Below are 20,863 nucleotides of genomic sequence, written 5' to 3'. Positions count from 1 at the left end.
CTTTTTTCAATTTATCTTAAGTGTTTATGAAGGGAAGGCACTGCATATGCACACACAAAGCAAATCTTTTTAAACCAGCTTTTAGGCTGACCATGATGAGGCGATTTATCTATTCTGATATTACTGAGGTAAAAGGATAGAAACACAGATGGACACAATTTGCACAATTTGTTAAAAATTATAGTAAAAGGAAAAGTTTTATACACTTATTTTGGTGATATGTTTATTGAAGCCAGCCGTATAATTTTAGTAATACTCATTTCATATGGAACTTCTGATATGACAGAGTCAAGGTGATATATCCTCACAAGATCATATTTCAGCGATAATATTTCCTACTTAGCAACTGATATTAACATTTTTCAGGACCACAGTTGTCAAAGAACATTGTCTATATTGGTGCCAGAGAACACAGTCTATAAACTATTAGTCTTTTTTAATATTTTAAGCTTATTTAAAAAAAAATTTTTTTTAACGTTTATTTATTTTTGAGACAGAGAGAGACAGAGCATGAACGGGGGAGGGTCAGAGAGAGAGGGAGACACAGAATCCGAAACAGGCTCCAGGCTCTGAGCGGTCAGCACAGGGCTTGAACTCACTGACCGAGAGATCATGACCTGAGCCGAAGTCGGCCGCCCAACCGACTGAGCCACCCAGGCGCCCCTATTTTAAGCTTATTTTAAATTGTTTGCCTGTGTTTATAAGAAGTATATATTCAGCAGTTCTTGGGCAGGGTATTTCAAAAATGTGCCTCCTTGATCAGATCTCGCCTATGGTTTTGCCATAGCTTGCCTATCCCAAATTGCAATATCTGTTATTCCCAAATAAACTTATTTTTGCTGGTAAAAATCTGACAGTTTTATTTTTAAGGTGAATATTACTTTGTGATCAGAAGTGGGATCCGGAGAAGACCCACAGCAACTCTCAGGCGGGTGAGCAAACAGATGCTACAGAGCCAATGGAGTTCGCCGCTTAGTTGCCAACCCTGGAGTTTGAGGGTAAGTTTTTTTTCCTGGATTTAGAGCTCTGCTCTCTTTGTGCTCTCCCGACTTTACTCGGGTTCTGTTTTGAAGGCCTATCCTTCCTGGGAGTACTTGTCTGTTCTTTGGTCTGACTCCTTCTTAGAAGCAGGTTGTTTCTAGTGGAACTGTGCCTGTTGGAAGCGTGTTGGCTTTCAATCCAATTCCTTTTCAGAACCAGACTGTTGGTAGTGGAACTGTTCTGGCCTTTGGTCTGATTCCTTCTGGAACCAGGACGTTCCTGTTGAAACTGTGCTGTTTAGGAATTTTTCTCTTAGCTCTAGGGAAAAAAAAACCTCTAAGAAATGGGATCGCTGTCCTCAAAATGCTTTGACAGTAGCGGTTCCCCCCACTACTAGGACTCTGGTGGTTTTATGTTTAAAAACTATGATCCTTCCTCATATGCATTTCTAGACTAAATGGATCAACTTAACCGAAAGAAATTTGGAACTTCAGTAGCCATTGTGGGGAATTTTCAATCTCCCCAAACTTATTTGTTTCTCTCAAAATTAAATTAGAAGGCTGCAGCTCCTAAAAAATAAAACAAAAAAGCACCAACCAACCAACAAACAAAAGGCCTCGATCAAGTATTATGGTCATATTATTGATCTCTTCTATTACCATGATTGTGTTGTTGGTATCTTCTATTACTATATTTGCATCTGCTCGATAATTCATTCATGGAAGAGATGAGTTAAAATTTCCTAGTATGTTGTTAGGTTTGTCTGTCTCAGCTTATAATTCTGTCAATTTTTGCTTTATATAGTTGGGGGGGTGTTATAATATGCAAACCGGTTTATAATTATTTTATTTGCCTGGTAAATTTACCATTACGTTGTGACCTTCTTTAATTTTAGTAATGCTTTTTGCCTTAGCATTTAAATGGCTTTCTTTTTTTTTTTTTAAATTTATTTTTTAGTTTTTATATTGAGGGAGTGAGTGTGCACATACATGCATGAGCAGGGGAAGGGCAGAGAGAGAGAGATGGAGAGAGAGAATCCCAGGCAGATTCCATGCTGTCAGTACAGAACCCGACACGGGGCTTGATCCTACAAACCGTGAAATCACAACCTGAGCCGAAACCAAGAGTCCGATGCTGAACTGACTGAGCCACCCAGATACCCCTAAATTGCTTTCTTCTGATTAGTATTTGCCTAGTATTATTATAACTCTTTTCATCCCATTATATTAAAACTTTCTAAGCCATTATGTTTCAGATTTATCTAATTCGTGTTAATTTTGACTTTTAGTCTACTCTAATAATGATTGAATCTTAGACCAAGCATTTAAACCATTCCATGCTTTATAATTGCTGATATATTGAAATTTACTTTTGCCATCTAATGTACTCCCCATTTATTTTTTTCTGATCTATATTTTTTTTTCACCATTGCCTTCTTTGGGATTATTGATTGTTTTTTGGTTTTGTTTATGCTTCTATTTCTCTTCCTAGATTCTAGTTTGGAAGTTATGTACTCTATTCCTGTTCACTTAGTGGTTATCCTAATTTTAACAGGTAAATTTTAACTCATTAAATTCTGAGTTTATATCCATCCACCTTCTGCCAGATACTACAAGGACCTTTAAAAGATCCTTAAAACTGCCTTTCATCAGTTCTGGAAAATTCTGAACTCCATTCTTTCTCCCCTTTCCTTCTGGGACTCTGTATACACATTCTCATTTGCTCTCCATATCTCTTAACATTTCTTTCATAGTTTCTTTTTTCTTATCTTTCTAAGCCGAATTCTGGATAATTTTGCAAATATCCTACTGTTCATTAATTCTTTCTCTGGCTTTGTCTCATCTTCTGTTAAAGCTATTTAGTTTTTAGTGTATCTTATTTTCATTTCTAAAGTTCTGCTTGATTATTTTAACTCTGCTTTCTCTTCATTCATATTTTAAGCCTTTGCTTAATTTCTTAAAATATATTTAGCATACATATTTTAGATTCTATTTCTGATAATTCCAATTGCTGAAGCACTTGTGAGTCTGATTCTACTATCTGATTTTCTTCTAGCCGTTACTTATGGTGTCTTTTTTTTTCTATGTGTGATGATTTATTTTTATGCTACCTGATCCTTGGAGTTTTATATGTGGAAATGTAGTGAGATCTGAAAAGAAGAGTTCTCTGGAAAGAATATTTGTTTATCTTTGGGTATATGTCTGGGGGGTTACTATCCATTCAGGACCCTTTCATACTAAATTCTTAACTTGAAATTTTTCAGACCACCATGGGAGATCTGGCTTATATTTATGAATCTTTAAGGAGGATTTCTGCCCCACCCTACCTCCACATCTGCTCCGGTGTTTGAGACAATCAGTTTCCCTTGAATTCCTTTGGAATGCCAGTTTATGAGGGGTATCCTATTGGACTCCCCACGTTAGGAAGGTGCTCAAGCTCCATGAGGCTATAACAAGTGCTCAAAGCTCATCTAGCTTAACAAATACCTTCAAGATGAACAGTGGCTCTGGTGGCTACTTTTACATATTACCAACCTGCACCCCCCACCACCACTACCAAGTATTCCTTACTTCCTTGACTATTCTTGAATGCATTTGATCATTGCATTCTACCCTGACAGCTCCTTACCTTTTGGAGTATGGAAAGAGAAACAATATTGTAAACTCTAGAATGGTATTTTTGATACAATACTGTTAAAGAACTTCAACTTCAGTATAACTTAACTAGACTTATGCAGACTGTGAGCTTTACCAATTTATATCAAGGTTTTGAGTTCCAAACAATTAACTTAGAAATGAACTTTTAGACACAATCCTCTCATGAGTTATAATAAGCATGTATCCAAGTCAGACACTCCCTACACTCTAACTCTGTGTTGCCTCCTATTATTGTTCTTAGGTGAAATTTGTTAATAGTATCACCATCTTCATTTATTATGGGATACAAGTCCTTTATATAAAATATTTACAAAGTCAAATGTCTTGAAGTCCTTAGAAAATCATCTTGAAAATATTTTAGCAGAAACTGCTTTTTTATATCAACTGAGATAATGTTAAGAAGAACATTCTCCAAGTATATTACTCTTTTTATAGTTAGCAACATCATGAATTTGAATCTGAAAGTGAAGTTCTCTTTCAAAATGACATATACTACTTTTAAAACAGAGAGACAGTAGAAGAGAAGATTTGAGATTTCCAGAAAGTATGCTTCCCCTGTTGCTTTCACAACTCATGGCCTGTAAAGTTAGTGTTCAGTGTTCATTTGAAAGCCAACTCTAAGAAAAAAAAATGTTGTTTTCCAGTTTTGGAGACAAAAAGGCTCAGATTATTCTTAACATCTTTATTACCAAATCTGAATATATCCGAATATTTATAAAATGCAAGTGGGGAATGATATTTGTTTCTTTTGCTGCTAAACTATTAGTGAAAAAGATAATAAAATTCTCAAAAATAACACAGCAAAGATACTCTCTTTCCTCCATACTTCAGGTGATTTGCCCAAAATTATAGAATCAAATTTTCTTACCTCTGACCAGCTCTTGCTAGTTCATCCTTATCTTTATCTTGGCATCTGCCAGACATTGGAAAACTTAAAACAGTCTTTGGAGTTAAGAAAAAGGAATATTTGAAGCAGAGTATCACCACCAGACTGTAATCAGAGAAGACAGATTTTTTTCATGGACTCTTTGAGGAGCCTCATTTGGGTTACAAGAAACAGAGCAATGTTTGTGTAACGCTGTGGCAATGCCTGGGAAAGAATCTCCTAACTCCACCTACCAGACACTCCACATAAATAAAAACATCTTTATCATATGGCTATTCCACTCACACCCATTTAATACTCTCAGGAGAACGCATAATCACACCAATGAGCCACGGCATTAGAATTTCATGGAAAGAAACATATAGGGGCATCTAATATGACATTAATAGTCCAACAAAATTAATAACCCCTATAAGCAACTCTAATTCTGATATAAATAGAGAAATGACCAACATAAATTCCTGTAATAAAAAAATTCCTATATGCCAAGTTCCACTTTCATAAAATATAAGAAAATAACAAAGTAAATATTACATGCACTTAAATCTGGTCACTTCTAGGGGGAAAAAGAAAAACACTACATGCCAGCATTGAACTCAAATACCAGGTAAAATCATACGGTTCCACAGCAGAAGATCCTTAGAGTGGTAAACAGAGATTCAAAACTTCAAAATATTTGACCACCTCCCCTTTTTTATTGTTTCAAGCAAAGCCAGAATAAAAATAAACAGGGACTGAGAAGTCTCCTGGGCTTCAAAAGTATGGATGTCATCTTTTCTCTCTGCTATTGTCTCTGATGTCACACCCAAGACATAGGCAAGTATTTCTGAAGAAGACCTCTGCTTGTAATCTTTTCTGAGAGAGAAGGAGCAGCAGAATGAAACTGATAAAGGTCTTCTTAGTTTGTTGGGGATTTGCTTCCTTTGTAACAAGGACTCAGTCTCACCTGCCATTCTTCATTCACTATGTGTAATTCCAGGAGTCTTCTCCTGGCAGTCAGGATAGCTGCACTTGGCTGGAGTGGGATGGCGGCATCTGGACTCATGACTCAGCCTGAGAGTCTGTTTGCGACTGAATGGAATCCTCACATCAGGATGGACTGACCACTCTTTCTATCTACTATACGGCCACTCCCTGGGTCTTCTCTTTACTTCCTGCCAGGTTGAATTGTGGATCAGGAACATACAACATTAGTGTGTGCACTGTGTATGGTAATTACAATGTGTTCTCACAGTGGTTGCTTTAGAAGACTACCAAGTAAGTGCTACTAATTCCTATCCAGTGATGACACGGGACCATTGATTACCATGCAACCCATTTATTTCTGTACGTTTTTCTAACACAAACATGTTGCTCTTCCCCTTTAAATAAGCAGGTATGAATTCTTAAGTAATACATGCACAAATTCATGAGGAGAGGTCTAATATTAGAATCAGGAGGAAGGTTTTCAATCAAGTGGCCTACTATTGAGTTCAAAACAATTCACTCCAGCAAGCCAGCTGGCAAAACTACTTCCAGTTTGTGAAAGAGAAAAAAATGTCTTAACATTTGAGTCACTGCACTATTTCATACGCAAGGACTTCATGTACATACCAGAAAGGCAAGCCTTACCACATTTGCATGTATCCTTTTATAGTTGTTGTGGTTTTGCCAAGTGCTTTATGATCGCTTTTTATTAGCTAGGGCTCTCAATAGTCCTGTGAGGTATAGATTAGTAGGTAAAACAGGTATGATGCATGATGAAGCAGGAAGTGAACTCCCTAGAGACATTTTATTCCAAGAACGCCTGTGTGGAAGAATGCACTTTCCCCTGTTTGCCAGAGGCACCAGGAAATAAAGTTGGCCTGCAAAATACTACTGAGCCATTTTTAAAAGCCATTTTCTTCATAAAGCACATGTCTATCTCTTTTCTCTCTCGCTCTCTCTCACTCACTTGCAAAATAAAACTAGGTTTATATTTCAATTAAAACGTATTATCATGTGGCATCTCCCTCATTGATACCCTTTACCCAAGTTACAAGCAGTATTAAATGCTTTAGAAGTCATATCTTTTTTGAAAAGTCCTTTGTACAAGTTGTAGGATATATAAAAGCATTTATGTAACAAACTAAAACAGTTTGTTATATAAAACTAAAAGAAACTAGAAAAATATTGTTCTTCATTTTACAAATAATGAAAGCTAAAGTTGAAAAAAACTTTAACATAATTAGTCCATAGACAAACTATCTTTGGGGAAAGACAGTCTGGAAATCGGATTTTCTGGTTCTCAAAGATGAAAAAGCCAAACTAAAGTATAATTCTCTATGAATATTCATAAAGATAGATATTTTATGATTCTTGTTATCTTATGCCACATATTTGTGAAGTTAATCTCCATTCGACTTAGAATTTTTAACCTGTTACATTAAAATTACATATTAGGGAAAAAATATGTGGTAGGAATTTTCTATGCAAATGGGGGCCTAGAAAAAAAAAAAGAGACCAATGAACATAAACTGTCTACATCATCAAGCTGAATGTTATAAGAAATGGATGCTAGAAACAGCTGCCTGGGTAGATCTGAATTAGCAATTACCTTATGATGGGTTCAATCACTTGCCCTTGAACCAGTGTTTAAATCTTATCATCTTTTGTGTGCCTCCTCTGGCTCTAGGAGATGCTGTCTTCTGCTGTATAGTTGCCATTGCCCTGTCCGGATTTAGCCCTCTTCCTTTCAATGCACAAGGCCTCCAAAGATGCTTTTCTTTTGCTTCAAGCTTATACTTTTCCCACATTTCCAGAAAACTGTGTCTTGACTCCCAAACTGACTTAGTTGGAGTACCTGATACATATCCTCTAGCTATTTATAAAAACTAGTACTTACTACTCTTTGGAGAGGTTCCATTTCTTTGCCCAAAAACTCCTATCCTGTGAACCTTCACCATTACCATCATAATATTCAGGAAGACACTCCACTTCTGGGGGTATGTTTTCATCCCACCTATAAATAGAGATTACTGGCATGCTGGGAGCCCAGTGATAGGTTAAACTTTTCTGACTCAGGTTATCAGCTGCATTGTCTTCTCTGGGCTTGCTTTAATGCTGCATTGCCCCAGAAGTCCCTAAGCAAAGGTTTTTCCTCTCATTTTTATAGAGTCCTATTATTTTGGTAATATGTACCAACAAGTCTAAAACACGTAGTAAGAAAAAGCATGCAAAAATTCATCCAAGAAAAGAAGAGAGCCAGATGCTTGCTGTCACCAAGAAGGTATTAAGATGCTCTCTGGTTACCTCACAATCTGTGACACTGATTCAGGGGCCCAAAGGAGGATCCTGGCAGCCTAATGAGGCCAGAACAGGATCCACAGATTCACTGAAGTGACTTTTAAGAGCACCCCAACATGTCCTGAAATCAAACCTGAAGTCCTGTGAACATATGGTTAAAAGTCCCCTCACTGTAATGGATGCACCTGGTTACAAACAATTCCTGCAAGAAACCCAGAGTAGATTAGAGCTCAGTTTCCGTTGACTTACTCATAATGTCCTAGACTCACACATGTGCTAATTAATGTATTAGGACTGAAGCTTCTTAGACTACGATTCTCTATTTAGTTTGCTTGGCAAGCATAGAATCAAGTTTAAATGGTAAGTTTATATGCACAGTATTAATTGCTACCAAATATTAAGGCACGTTACATAAGACTCAAGTCACCTATGAAAGAAGGCAGCAATATTTCAATGGCAACGTCAATATCTCTGTTCCCACCTTTTAGTGAGGGAATTCAAAGCATAAAAATAAAATGGTGAAATGTCAAAAAGTCTCTAATAACAAGTTAAACTATTCCCACACACCTCACCTCCACATTATGCTGCAGTGCCTCCTTGAAATCTCTCTCAGGAAAGGCCATGATATAAATTCAATTTTCTCTCCCAAACTTAATCATGCTGGAATCTAAATATATATAAATCAGGTCTTTTTAGGCCCCAATTACTGGTGTCCCTGATTTCCCAGACCAGCCAGAATGTATCAGCCAGAAAGTTTGAGAAGAAAGAATATGAAAGAATATGATGCCATGAGGGAACAAGAGTGGCAGTTTACAGTTAATATTGTGCTCATTGCTACTTTTAGTGAGAACTGCCAAACACATTGCAAAAAGATTTTGATTTTGATTTTGAGATCCTTGTAGAGAAACACAAGAACATCTCTTGTTACACAAGTGTTTTATTCAACGGTTTATAGGGGTTTAATTTTTTTTCTCATTTATTTTTTCTTCTCTTTTCATAAAGAAATATAGTAAGGGTCAGTTTTAATTTACTACTGTGCCCTAGTATAATTTTCAGCAGTGCTCCTTTTTAGTCCAAAAACTGTCACAAGTTTTATATGATATGATAAGTTTTGTGGTCTTCTTGAGTATAGTTGCCTATTGTTTGAGAACTGAGAAAGAAAAAAAAAAAGGAAAGAGGAAAATATGTGTCAAGAGATTTATTACATATTTGAATACATTTTTCAATTCATCCTCACAATCACTGAGGGAGGCCAAGTGTTTCTCCCTCTCTTACAGATTAGACTTAGAAAGATAACTCTCCCAAAGTTATATAAGTAGGCTTCAAACCCAAGTCTCCTGGATCTTCAGCCATCAAAGCACAGGATGTTACTAGGTGAAGCATAGTTAGACTAAATAAGCAAGTCGGATCGTAGTAAAAATTAAGAAGCAAATTACTTACATTCCTCAAAACTAACCAGCTCTCTATAAGCTGTCCTGCCAGGATGCCTACTATGTAGAGAGCCATAGGACCCCTAGCCCACACAGCCACAACTCCAAACAGCCAGCAAAAGTCACCAGTTATATATAGTCTACATAAGAGATGATCATATGCAAGACCATGTCTTCAAGTTTAGAAGTAGTTGTTCCACATAATTCATAGAAACAAACACAGAAAGTCAAGCAAAATGGGGAGACAAAGGAATATGTTCCAAAAGAAAGAAAAGACAAAAGTTCAGAAAAAGAACTAAAGGAAATGAAGATAACCAATATGGCTGAGAAAGAATTTAAAGTAATGACCGTAATGCTCACGTGGCTAGAAAGAAAAGTGGGAGAACTCAGTAAGACCTTCGATAAAGAGGTAGAAAAAAATAACCAATCAGAATTGAAGAATACAATAATTGAAATAAAAAATACACTAGAAGGAATCAACAGATTAGCAAATGCAGAGGAATGGATCAGTGATCTGGAAGACAGGGTAATGGAAAGCACTCAAGCTGAACAACAAAACGAAAAGAATTTTTTAAATGAGGATAGGTTAAGGGCTCTCTTGGACAACATCAAGTGAACAAACATTGATGTTATAGGGCAAGAAGAAGAGGAGAGGAGGAGAAGAGGAAGATGACAACAACAAGGAGAGGGAGAGGAAGAAAGACAGAAAGGGGCAGACAACTTTTGTGAAAAAATGATAGCTGAAAACTTTCCTAACTTAGGGAAGGAAATATACATCCAGGTTCAGGAAGCATAGAGTTTCATACAAGATAAACCCAAGGAGGTCTACACCATGACACATAATTAAAATGTCAAAGGCTAAAGATAAAGACAGAATTTTAAAAGCAGGAAGAGAGAAGCAAAAAGTTACCTACAAGGGAAACCCTATAAGGCTGTCAGCTCATTTTTCAGCAGAAACTTTTCAGGCCAGAGGCAGTGGTATGATATATTCAAAGTTCTGAAAGGAAAAACCCTACAACCAAGTATTCTCTACCCAGCAAGATTATCATTCAGATTTAAAGGAGAGATAAGGAGGGGCACCTGGGTGGCTCAGTTGGTTGAATAGATGACTTTGGCTGAGGTCATGATCTCATGGTTCCTGAGTTCAAGCCTCTCACCAGACTCTGCTGTCAGCACAGAGCTCACTTGGGATCCTCTGTCCCTCTCTATCTCTGCCCCTCCCCTGCTCACACTATCTCTCTCAAAAAGAAATAAATATTTAAAAAAAATTTTTTTTTTAAAAAAGGAGAGATAAAGAGTTTCCCAGACAATCAGAAATTAAAGCAGTTTATCATCACTAAACCAACCTTACAAAAAATGTTAATGGGACTTCTTTAAGTGGAATAGAAATAGTCATAATTAGACATAAGAAAATTATGAATAAAAAGATGTAAAATATGACAGAATATTCATGAAATGTGGGAGAGGGAATACAAAAAAGAAAGATTTTTTTTTAAAAGAATATGTTTCAACTTAAATGACTGTCAAATTAACATAGACTGCTATATATATGTATTATATATGAACCTCCTGTCATGGTAACCACAAACCCAAAATCTATGATATATATACAAAAAGCAAAGATATACCACAAAGCTGTAGTAATCAAAACAGCATGGTACGGCCACAAAAATAGACACATAGATCAATAGAACAGAATAAAAAGTCCAGAAATAAACCCATACTTATACGGTCAATTAATCTACAACAAAGGAAGCAAGAATTTACAATGGAGAAATGACAGTTTCTTCAATAAATTCTGCTGGGAAAACTGGAGAGCTACATGCAAAAGAATGAAACTGGACCACTGTCTAACACCATAACTCAAAAATAAACTCACAATGGATAAGAGACTTAAATGTGAGACCCGAACCCATAAAAATTCTAGCAAAGAACACAGGCAGCAATTTCTCTAACACCAGACATAGAAACATTTTCTAAGTCTAGAAAACATTTTCTAGATAGGTCTTCTGAGGCAAGAGAAATAAAAGCAAAAATAAACTATGGAGACTACAACAAAATAAGAAGCTTTTGCACAGCAAAGGAAAACATCAACAAAACGAAAAGGCAACCTATTAATTGAGAGAAAATTGTTACAAATGATACATTTGATTAGGGGTTAGTATCCAAAATGTATAAAAATCTTATACAACTCAACACTAAAAAAAAAAAAAAATCTGATTAAGTAATGGGCAGAGGACTTGAATAGACATTTTTCCAAAGAAGATTTACAGATGGCCCACAGACACATGAAAAGGTGCTCACCATCACTAATCATCAGGGAAATGCAAATCAAAACCACAATGAAATATTACCCTACACCTGTCAGAATAGCTAAAATCAAAAAGACAAGAAATAACAAGTGTTGGCGAGGATATGGAGAAACAGGAGCCTTCATACACTGTTAGTGGGAATGTAAATTGGTAAAAACACTATGAAAACCAGTATAGAGGTTCTTCGTAACGTTAAAAATAGAAATACTATATGATCCAGTAATTCCACTCCTGGATATTTACCTAAAGAAAATGAAAACACTAATTCAAAAAGATATATGCACCCCTATGTTTATTACAACATTTATAATTGCCAAGATATGGAAGCAATCCAAATGTCCATCAACAGATGAATGAATAAAGAAGATGTGTACACACACACACATGCACACACGCACGCACATACACACACAATAGAGTATTACTCAGCCATGAAAAGGATGAGATCTTGCCATTTTCAACAACATGGATGGAACCAGAGGGTATGATGCTAAGTGAAATATGGCAGGCTGAGAAAGACAAATATCATATGTGGAAATCAATAAACAAAAAGCAGTATCAGACTTATAAATACAGAGAAGAAACTGATGGTTGACGGAGGAGGGGGGCTGTGCAGGGACAGGCAAAATGGGTGAAGGGAAGTGGGAGATACAGGCTTCCAGCAACAGAATGAATAAGTTGTAGGAATAAAAGGCACAAACAACATAGTCAAAGATATTGTAATAGTGATGTATGGTGACAGATGGTAGCTATACTTGTGGTGAGCGTAGCATATGGTATAGAGAGGTTGAATCACTATGTTGTACACCTGAAACCAATGTAACATTGTGTGTCAGTTATGCTCAAATGAAAATTAAAAACCAACTAATCACCACTCTACATTTCATAACCATGTTTTAAACAGAACACCCAGCAGCTCAGCTATTCCCCATTAGCTTCTTTAAAAGTATCCACAGCACACCTGTTGCAGGCACAAAACATTGAGACTCAAATTAATTCCCAAACAATAGTGCCATCTGTCACTGTCCCAAAGCAACATTTCTCCTCCCGTAATATCAGCCTGGTACTTACAGCCTGTCACTTGCTGTGAGAGTCACACCTTACTTTGGCTTCTAACGTGGGGTGTAAGAAGTGTCAGCCTCCTTTTCCTTCCAGCTTTTATGCCAGTGTATCCATCCCATCTGGGAGACACTTTGTCTCCCTGCTAACTGTCCCTCAAGGTCTAGTCCAGGTCCTGCCTCCTTCATAAAAACTCCTTTTGCTGGTTTTGGTTCATAATAACATTTCCCCTTTGTGTTTCCAAGGCACTTTTCGATAATTTCCAGCTGTTTGATGTTTGACTGCTCTTTGCTTTAAACACATACATAATTTAAGTTCTTCCAATTATAAATACTTTAAAGCAGAAACTATGATTTCTGCTGTGTGTGTTTGTGTGTGTGTGTGTGTATGTGTGCATCCCCTCTGTACTATCCCACATTATTTGGGGGCCATGTGGTATTTAATAAGTATTTACTGATTGATTAATGCAATGATGGAGTGACCACCATGTAAAGAAGAAAAGAATATTATTGTTATAATATATAGCATATTGTATAGCATATTATTGTTATTCTGGAAGTCTTAAGACTTTGGATTTTACTACTTTCAGGATGCATCCATCTCTAAAACTTTATTGTTTCCCTAAGATTTTGAGTGCAAAAAGACAATTGGTTCAATATATAAAATTATGCTTAAAAGAATAAAAAAGATAAAAGAGGAAATGAAAAACTATATCTAACATTAATATTAACTGAATAAGAATCTTCTGTAAAAAGTTGATTCTTTTTTTTTAATGTTCATTCATTTTTGAGAGAGAGAGTGTGTGTGTGTGTGTGTGTGTGTGTGTGTGTGCGCGCGCGCGCATGAGGGGAGGGGCAGAGAGAGGGGGACAGAGGATTTGAAGCTCTTCACTGACAGCAGTGAGCCTATGTGGGGCTCAAACTCAGGAACCTTGAGATCATGACCTGAGCTGAAGTCGGACACTTAACTGCCTGAGCCACCCAGGTGCCCCTTTCTGTAAAAGGTTTAAATGACTTTGATTATAAGTGCTTGATACTTTTCTTACTCTAATAATATGAAGGAGGGAAGGAAAAAAGAGGAGCTCCCCTCAGCAAGTAATAGATTTTCCCTCAGAGGTATCAGATTTAATCTAACCTTATCTAATACAAGACTCGGTACCTCCCAGACTCTCCTGCTTCTCCTCTCCCTCACATTTTACTAAACCTAGTTACTATTTTATTCATTCATCTATTCAACAATATTTTGAGTACTTCTTTTTCTAGCTTGCAGGCGTTGAAAGACAATATTGACAAGACTTAGCGTCTGTTTTTGAGAACAATTGCATGTAGTTTGAAAAACGTGTTTTCTGCATTTCCATAAATCAGTGAACAAATTGGAAGCCCCTCACGATTGTGGATCATCCTTGGTACTGCCCCTCAGTCACACCTACAGGTTTCCGCCTGATGAATTGTTGTGCAGCAGGTGTCGCAAAAGTAGAGGTGGAGCTGGTAGGAGCATTTTCTGGGTTAAGAGGTGGGGATTCCCCCTGCTGTTCCCTTCGGCTGACTGGCTCCTCTCAGGGTGTTGTTAATGAAATTTAGTCTCCCGTCACATGGTCTTCTGAACCTGCAGCGTCTTCTCCCTTACGGTTTCTCACAGATAATCATGAGTTTATGGAGAGACGAGCTAAGCTCTGACATTTAAGACTTCAGGTGATGGGGCACCTGGGTGGCTCAGTCGGTTAAGCAGCCGTCTACAGCTCAGGTCATGATCTCGCGGTCTGTGAGTTCGAGCCCCGCATCGGGCTCTGTGCTGACAGCTCAGAGCCTGGAGCCTGCCTCTGATTCTGTGCCTCTCTCTCTCTCTGCCCCTTCCCTGCTTGGTCTCTGTTTCTCTGTCTCTGTCTCTGTCTCTCAAAAATAATAAACATTAAAAAAAAAAAAAAAAAAAAAGACTTCAGGTGAATGATACATTCCTCAACAGAAGTTTGGCCACTATGACCAACCACTTAGATAGATATAGATAGCGCTCTGTTCTTTAGGAAGAAAAAAGCCTATCCTTTTCTTGCTAACTAGTGGACCAAAAGATTACTTTCTCCAGCATTTTACTACAGAAGATCTTTCCCTCCCTTTGCAGGTGCTTTTAAGCTGTTATTCCCTTTGCAGCACATGAAGGGTACAGTAATCATGATCTCTCACCATGCATTTACACAAGCAGGTCCGTCGATTAACACATTTCCAACACACCTGTTACCTATGGTGCTTGGTATCTAAATTCAAAACCCTTGGACAGCTTCTATGTAACTGGTCCGTGGAGTTTTATATTCACGTATCGACAAGATGAATACAATCTCTTATTACCATATAAGTTAATCTTGCAAAACAATACAACGGGCTCCTGGTATATTCCTTTCAGTGTTTCTTTTAACCATCACCCCTAAAAAGGCAATATTTCTATCAGTGCTTAAATTCAATGTTTTTAGAATGAATTATCAGTTTTTTCTTTGTTATAGGCTCCCATGCCCACCGTGGGGCTTGAACTCATAACCCTGAGATTAAGAGTCATACGTACTCTACTGACTGAGCCAGCCAGGAGCCCCTGAAAATTGCCAGTTTTAAGACTCTTTTTCCCCCTGAATGATGTTTGTTGTTAGAATTTAATAATTATCAAACATTTTCATGGAAATTTTTTACAAATTAATACTCTTTAAAAACCAGCTATGATGGGGCATCTGGGTGACTTAGTTGGTAAAGCAGCTGACCTCAGCTCAGGTCATGATCTTGTGGTTCGTGAGTTCAAGCCCAGCAGTGTGCTCTGTGCTGAAAGCTGGGAGCTAAGAGCCTGGAGCCTGCTTTCGATTCTGTGTCTCCCTCTCTCTCTGTCCCTCCCCCACTCACGCTCTGTTTCTCAAAAATTGATAAATGTTAAACATTTTTTAAAAACAGCTATGATATTCAATAGTCTTTCTAGATGAAAGAGAACATGAAGTAGTATTTAAGGCACAGGCTAACTTTGGAAATTGATTTAAATAATTTATGAGTCCATAAAAATCTTAACTTTGATCTATTTCAAGCTACCTTGTACCTTACCTTTCCATGACCCTCTGTTCTAATATCACATTTACACCAAGCCTTTGTCTGAAGACCACTTCACAGATGTATTTGTTTTGCTGTCATCATGTGAAAATCTCAGGCTGTACAACATAGTTCATGTGGATCAATGTTGATTCAACCTCCCTTCTAAGCCTCTAAGAAAGTGGCGAATACAGAAATAGGTGGAAAGATTTCCTTATTGGACTATGACACATCTTTCAGAATAAACACCTGTTTTTCTTCTTTTAGTCCTGCCACATCAATCAGTTATAATACTCTGCAAAATAGTAAGTACTTAGCCAGCAAACTAGAAGCATATCCATTTAGCTTAGTTGGTAAGTATGAGGGTATAAAAGAAAAGTCATTAAAATATATTCGCCAAATTCACTTATTGGCAACTTAGACCCTTCAGTCACGTACCCATGTACCTCAGGCAACAAAAAGCCTGAGGGTGGGCGAGGGGGGAAACCCACTCCCCTTACCACCCTGTTGAGCACTTAGCTCAAGTTGTTTAAAAGTATTCAGGTTCAACATTTTGCATCATTTGGAAGCTCAAGTATACTTATACCAGAACTTCCCACCAAAATTACAGAGTAAGAGGGGTTATCAGCTGCATGATGAGAAAAGAGGAGACAGTAGGGAGAGAGTCATATAGAGGTGGTGCCTTGACTAGAGTAGTCACCTTTGGTGAGGAAGCTGGAGAAGAAAGATAATACAAGGAAGGTGTCAGGGAAAGAAATACCCTTAGTTCATTCTCCTTCCTTCCCTAGATCTCCTGTTGCAGCTTCCCTCTGGTGGGATCCAACAAAAAGGCAGATGACACAAGAGCTGAGTTGATGTAACCTGTCCAAGTCAGCCTCCCAAGACATATAGCAGAGTGACGGGTGGAGACGTGATCTGGAAGGGCAGACAGAAGATATTCAACCCATAGTCCATTCTGTATTTATAGATACATTAAACCATCTCTTATCCTTTTGAAGTAGACAAGTCGTAAGTCCTAAATTCTACATTGAAGTATACCAAAGTAGGAGCAACACATTGTCTTACTTAACTTTATCTTCTTTTTCACCCAGCATAAAGGTTGATGTTCAGGGAAAAAATAAATAAAAAGTAAAAAGTCTTCTTGACATGCTCATTCATATTGTGTTTCTTCAAGTCCTCAGACCGGTGAGTGTGAGACTTGCCTTTCCTATTTCTGTATCTTCATGTCCCACATACTTAATTTGAATCACCCAAAGAATGTCAAATGTCATGCTGTCCTCCAATCTGTCTTATATTTTCTCACCTCTGGGCCTTCTTAGGTAACAATTAGCAGCATTGTATACTATGTACCAGGCTGGTCACTAACTCTGTGCTCATATCTTTTCAATGAAATGATACTCTATAATGTTCTTGTGAATGTAGCTGAAAGAGTAAGACTCTCACTCTCCCTCAGACTGTCATTTAAACATGGAACAAAAGGGGAGACATACGGGAGATTGCCTTAATCATACAAGAAAAAAATAAAAACATATTTCCACTCCCTTCCAAAACCCCACAGCAATGTTCACAAAGAGAAAAATCTCTCTCTCTCTCTCTCTCTCTCTCTCTCTCTCTCTCTCTCACACACACACACACACACACACAACTAGAAAAATATATGCCCTCATACAAAAGAAGAAATCTTGGAGACAGAAAAGAGAACTGACTTAGCAGTTTAGAGAAAGCTAAAATCTAAGCATCTAAGTCCAAAAGATGTGAATCAACTCTCCTGACAGATTTGTGGAAAGATGAAGGGATCAGAGGCCATAAGTATCTTGGGAAACAGGGTTGTGGGTGAGGCTGAAGAGACCTATTTAAAAATCTTTTAAAAAGTAGGATTTTAACCCTGGTCTCCCCTACCCATGCAACAAAGCAAATACGCCTTCTCAAACAGAAGATGCATTTACTGTCTATAGCAGTTGAACCGGAAGGGCTCTAAGCCTCAAGTACATCGGCATAGCTGATGAGGTGGGGAAGAGAATAGAAGGAGAGACTTCAGGCTTAATAGAGAAAAGAACTGCAGATACTGACTCTTTTGAGCCCCACACAATGACCTAATGGTAAAGTCCACCAGAAGACAAGCTCCATCGGAGCACACAGAGCTTCTAATCAGCTTTTTAGTGTCTGACACTTAAAATGAAAATAATAATTTGATAGCAGAGTGTCACTGTCATCTGCAAAAACCTCTAATATAAAAGGCAGAGAAAATATAAATAAAAGAAAGGAGGAAAGAAATGAGGGGGAAATCTTTTTAAAAAACCTATAATTACTATAATCAGACAAGTTATTGAGTCTCTGAAGTAAAAAGCAGATACCAATGAAGAAGGAGGAGGAGGAAGGGGAGGAGGAGGAGGAGGAGGGACAAAGCTCCTGCTTTTGGGAGTAAACTAGCAAAAATAAAGTAGAAAGGTAATCATCAGAAGGATTGGAAGAAAAAGTTAAGAAACTTTCCCTAATTAGCATAAAAAGTCAAATGGAAAGAGAAAGCAAAAAAAAAAAAAAGAGAGAGAGAGAGAGAAAACTAGACTATCAAGCCAGGAGGTCCAACACCTGAAAGAGAGAACCAAAAAATAGGGAGAAGATATTATCAAAGGAATAGTGAAAGAGATTTTCCTAGAACTAAAGACCATGAGGTTCAAAACTGAAAGGGCTCACTCCCAGATCATTGACTACAAAGAGACATATGTCATAGTGTCATAAAGATTCAGAACACCAGGGTTTCTGTGAAGATGTCAAAGCTTTCAGGAATCAGCAAACAAAAATCACAAAGAAAGGGCAGGATCCTCCCACAAGCATCTGAGGAAGTTAGAAGACAAAGACTTCACGATTCTGAGAAAATGCTTCCTAATCTAAAATTTTATACTCCGTGAAACTATTGGCTAAGTGTGAGGAGAAAATAAAGATTTCAGAATTGCAATTTCAGAAATGCAAGATCTTAAAAGTTTACCTGCCATAAACCTCTTTCCAGAAAACTACTAGAGAATGTGCCCTGAGTGCAATGAGGCAGGAAACCAAGAAAGAGGAAGAAATGGGATCCAGGGAACAAGGAATTCAACCGGGAGATAAGTGGAAGGGATTCGCAGAATGATGGTGAACAAAAATACCAAGACAACAGTCTTCATCAGGCATAGAGAACAACCAGATTAGAACAGAATAGAGGCCTCCAAGAGCAAGGTCTCTAAGAATAATATAAGACTCATTGAATAGCTAATATTTGTGACTATCTTCCAAGGAGAATTTGTTTTAAAAATGGAATGAGGAGATAATTGGTACAAAAACTGAGGAAGTAAAAATATGAGCCAAGAGAGAAAGAAAAAGTCCATGAAATAAAATATAGTCAGAATAAAGGATGTGACCCAGCTGTGAATAATACCTATCTTGCCATTATACTACATTCTGACTTTGTAACTGATTCCAAGTTCATATGCCAGATGCACAGCAAAGCCAACCACTGAGACATCTGGGATGCAGCAGACAAAGGGTTTGTTAGAAAGGCAACCAAACGAGGAGACAGGAGAGGGAGCCTCAAATCTGCCTCCTCCCTGGAGGATTGGGGTTGGGTGTATTTAAGGACAAGGGGCCAGGATGTCACCAGGTATGCAGGTTGGATGGAAAATGCTGTTTGGGTATAGGGAAAAGGGAGATGCCCTCCTTTCTGAGCATGTGTATTCCAGAATCACATGTCTTCGTGGGACAGGTGTTCATTACAAATGGCAGCATAAACATGACAAGTGGGGGGCAGATCCAGGGGTGTGTGTTGTTACAGAGGTTACTCTCATTCACTGTTGGTTCCTTCTTCACACCAGCAACAATTTCCAGTTTGCTCCAGTCTCGGCTGGTCTTATCAGTAGTTGGTCAACTTCTGCAAAACAGACTCATTAAATCAATCAGGTTAACCAGAGTTTCCTTAGGGGAGAAAAGCCAAGTGTTTGTTAGCATGTCTGTTTCAATTTACCTAAAAACGATAATGCAACAACAAAGAAAGTGAAATGAAAGGAAACTGTGACAAGGCAAAGGGTAGTGGAGTGCTGTCCAGGATAGAAAAGGCCTCATGTCCTGTAGCAGGCGGTCACTGTGGTAATACCCCAGGCGATTCCCCGGAAGCCTCCTCTGAGAGGGAGGAGGCTCAACAGCTGGAAGTTTACTAGGGAACATTCTTCAAAAGGGAAGGAAAAGAAGGAAGAGTGAGCAGAGGCTGGGCTATAATGGAGTCTCAAGGAAGGCCTCAGCCAACCCTCCAGGAAGCTCTGACACTACATAGCTCTTCAAAGTTTGACCCAAGTCAGGATGAGGGGGCTGGTGATTTTTCTTAAACATTTTTTTTAAGTTTTATTTTATTTATTTTGAGAGAGAGAGAGGGAGTATGAGTGAGGGAGGGGCAGAGAGAGAGAGAGGGAGAGAGAGAATCTTAAGCAGGCTCCTGGCTGCCCGCGCAGAGCCTGATGCAGGGCTTGAACTCACAAAAACGTGAGATCGTGACCCGGGGAAAAACCAAGAGTTGGACACTTAACCACTGAGCCCCCCAGGCACCCTGAGGGGGCTGGCAATTTATATGCTGTGTATATGACTCACACAATGTGGGCTTCCCTCATGTTGGCACAGAAGGGACCCCTGAAGAGAGCTGACAGCTGAGGGTTGTGTGCCAGCAGTATCCGTCACAGCTGCTTCCTTCCTAAAGGAACAGCTCATCACGGTATTTACAGTCAGCAATATCAGAAAAGAAAAACCCAGAATTTCCAAATAAGCATAATTTTTAGATATAGGTAAATATACAAGATAAAAAAAAAGAGGCGCTTAAAAGGATGGGAGCAAGGAGTGGGGAGTCCTGGGCAGGTGCTGCTATTTTTCATTATAAGGCTAGAAGTACTACAGGACACTGAAATGAAAAGCTTTTTTTTTTTTTAATGTTTATTTATATTTAGAGAGAGAGAGCATGGGGGAGGGCAGAGAGAGAGGAAAAGAGAGAATCCCAGGCAGGCTCTGCACTGTCAGCGAAGAACCCCACTCACGACTCTGTCCCATGAACAGCTCACGAGCTCATGACCTGAGCAGAAATCAAGAGTTGGACGCTTAACTGACTGAGCCACCCAGGTGCCAGAAGTGAAAACTTTTTAAGGTCTTTGTGTGTGTGCGTGTATGTGTGTGTGGCTAAGGAAGTATACATTAAGATGTTTTTCACTCT

General features: G+C 38.3%; 1 protein-coding gene across 4 annotated transcripts in view; it reads left to right on the top strand.

Annotated features, from left to right (window-relative positions):
- CUNH1orf53 (chromosome unknown C1orf53 homolog) overlaps positions 1 to 20,863 on the top strand; it is a 107,722-nt gene that overhangs the window by 2,258 nt on the left and 84,601 nt on the right. For all 4 annotated transcript variants that reach the window (XR_008424602.1, XR_008424604.1, XR_008424603.1 and 1 more), the window contains exon 2: positions 871 to 998. The gene's annotated coding sequence lies outside the window, so the exon portion shown is untranslated. The remainder of the gene's footprint in view (positions 1 to 870; positions 999 to 20,863) is intronic.

The sequence above is a fragment of the Panthera pardus genome, unplaced genomic scaffold (genome assembly GCF_024362965.1).
Source record: "Panthera pardus isolate Hobbes unplaced genomic scaffold, ASM2436296v1 HiC_scaffold_21, whole genome shotgun sequence".
Lineage (NCBI taxonomy): Eukaryota > Metazoa > Chordata > Mammalia > Carnivora > Felidae > Panthera > Panthera pardus.
The sequence above is the reverse complement of the archived record's forward strand: the minus strand, read 5'-3'. Positions and strand labels throughout refer to the sequence as shown.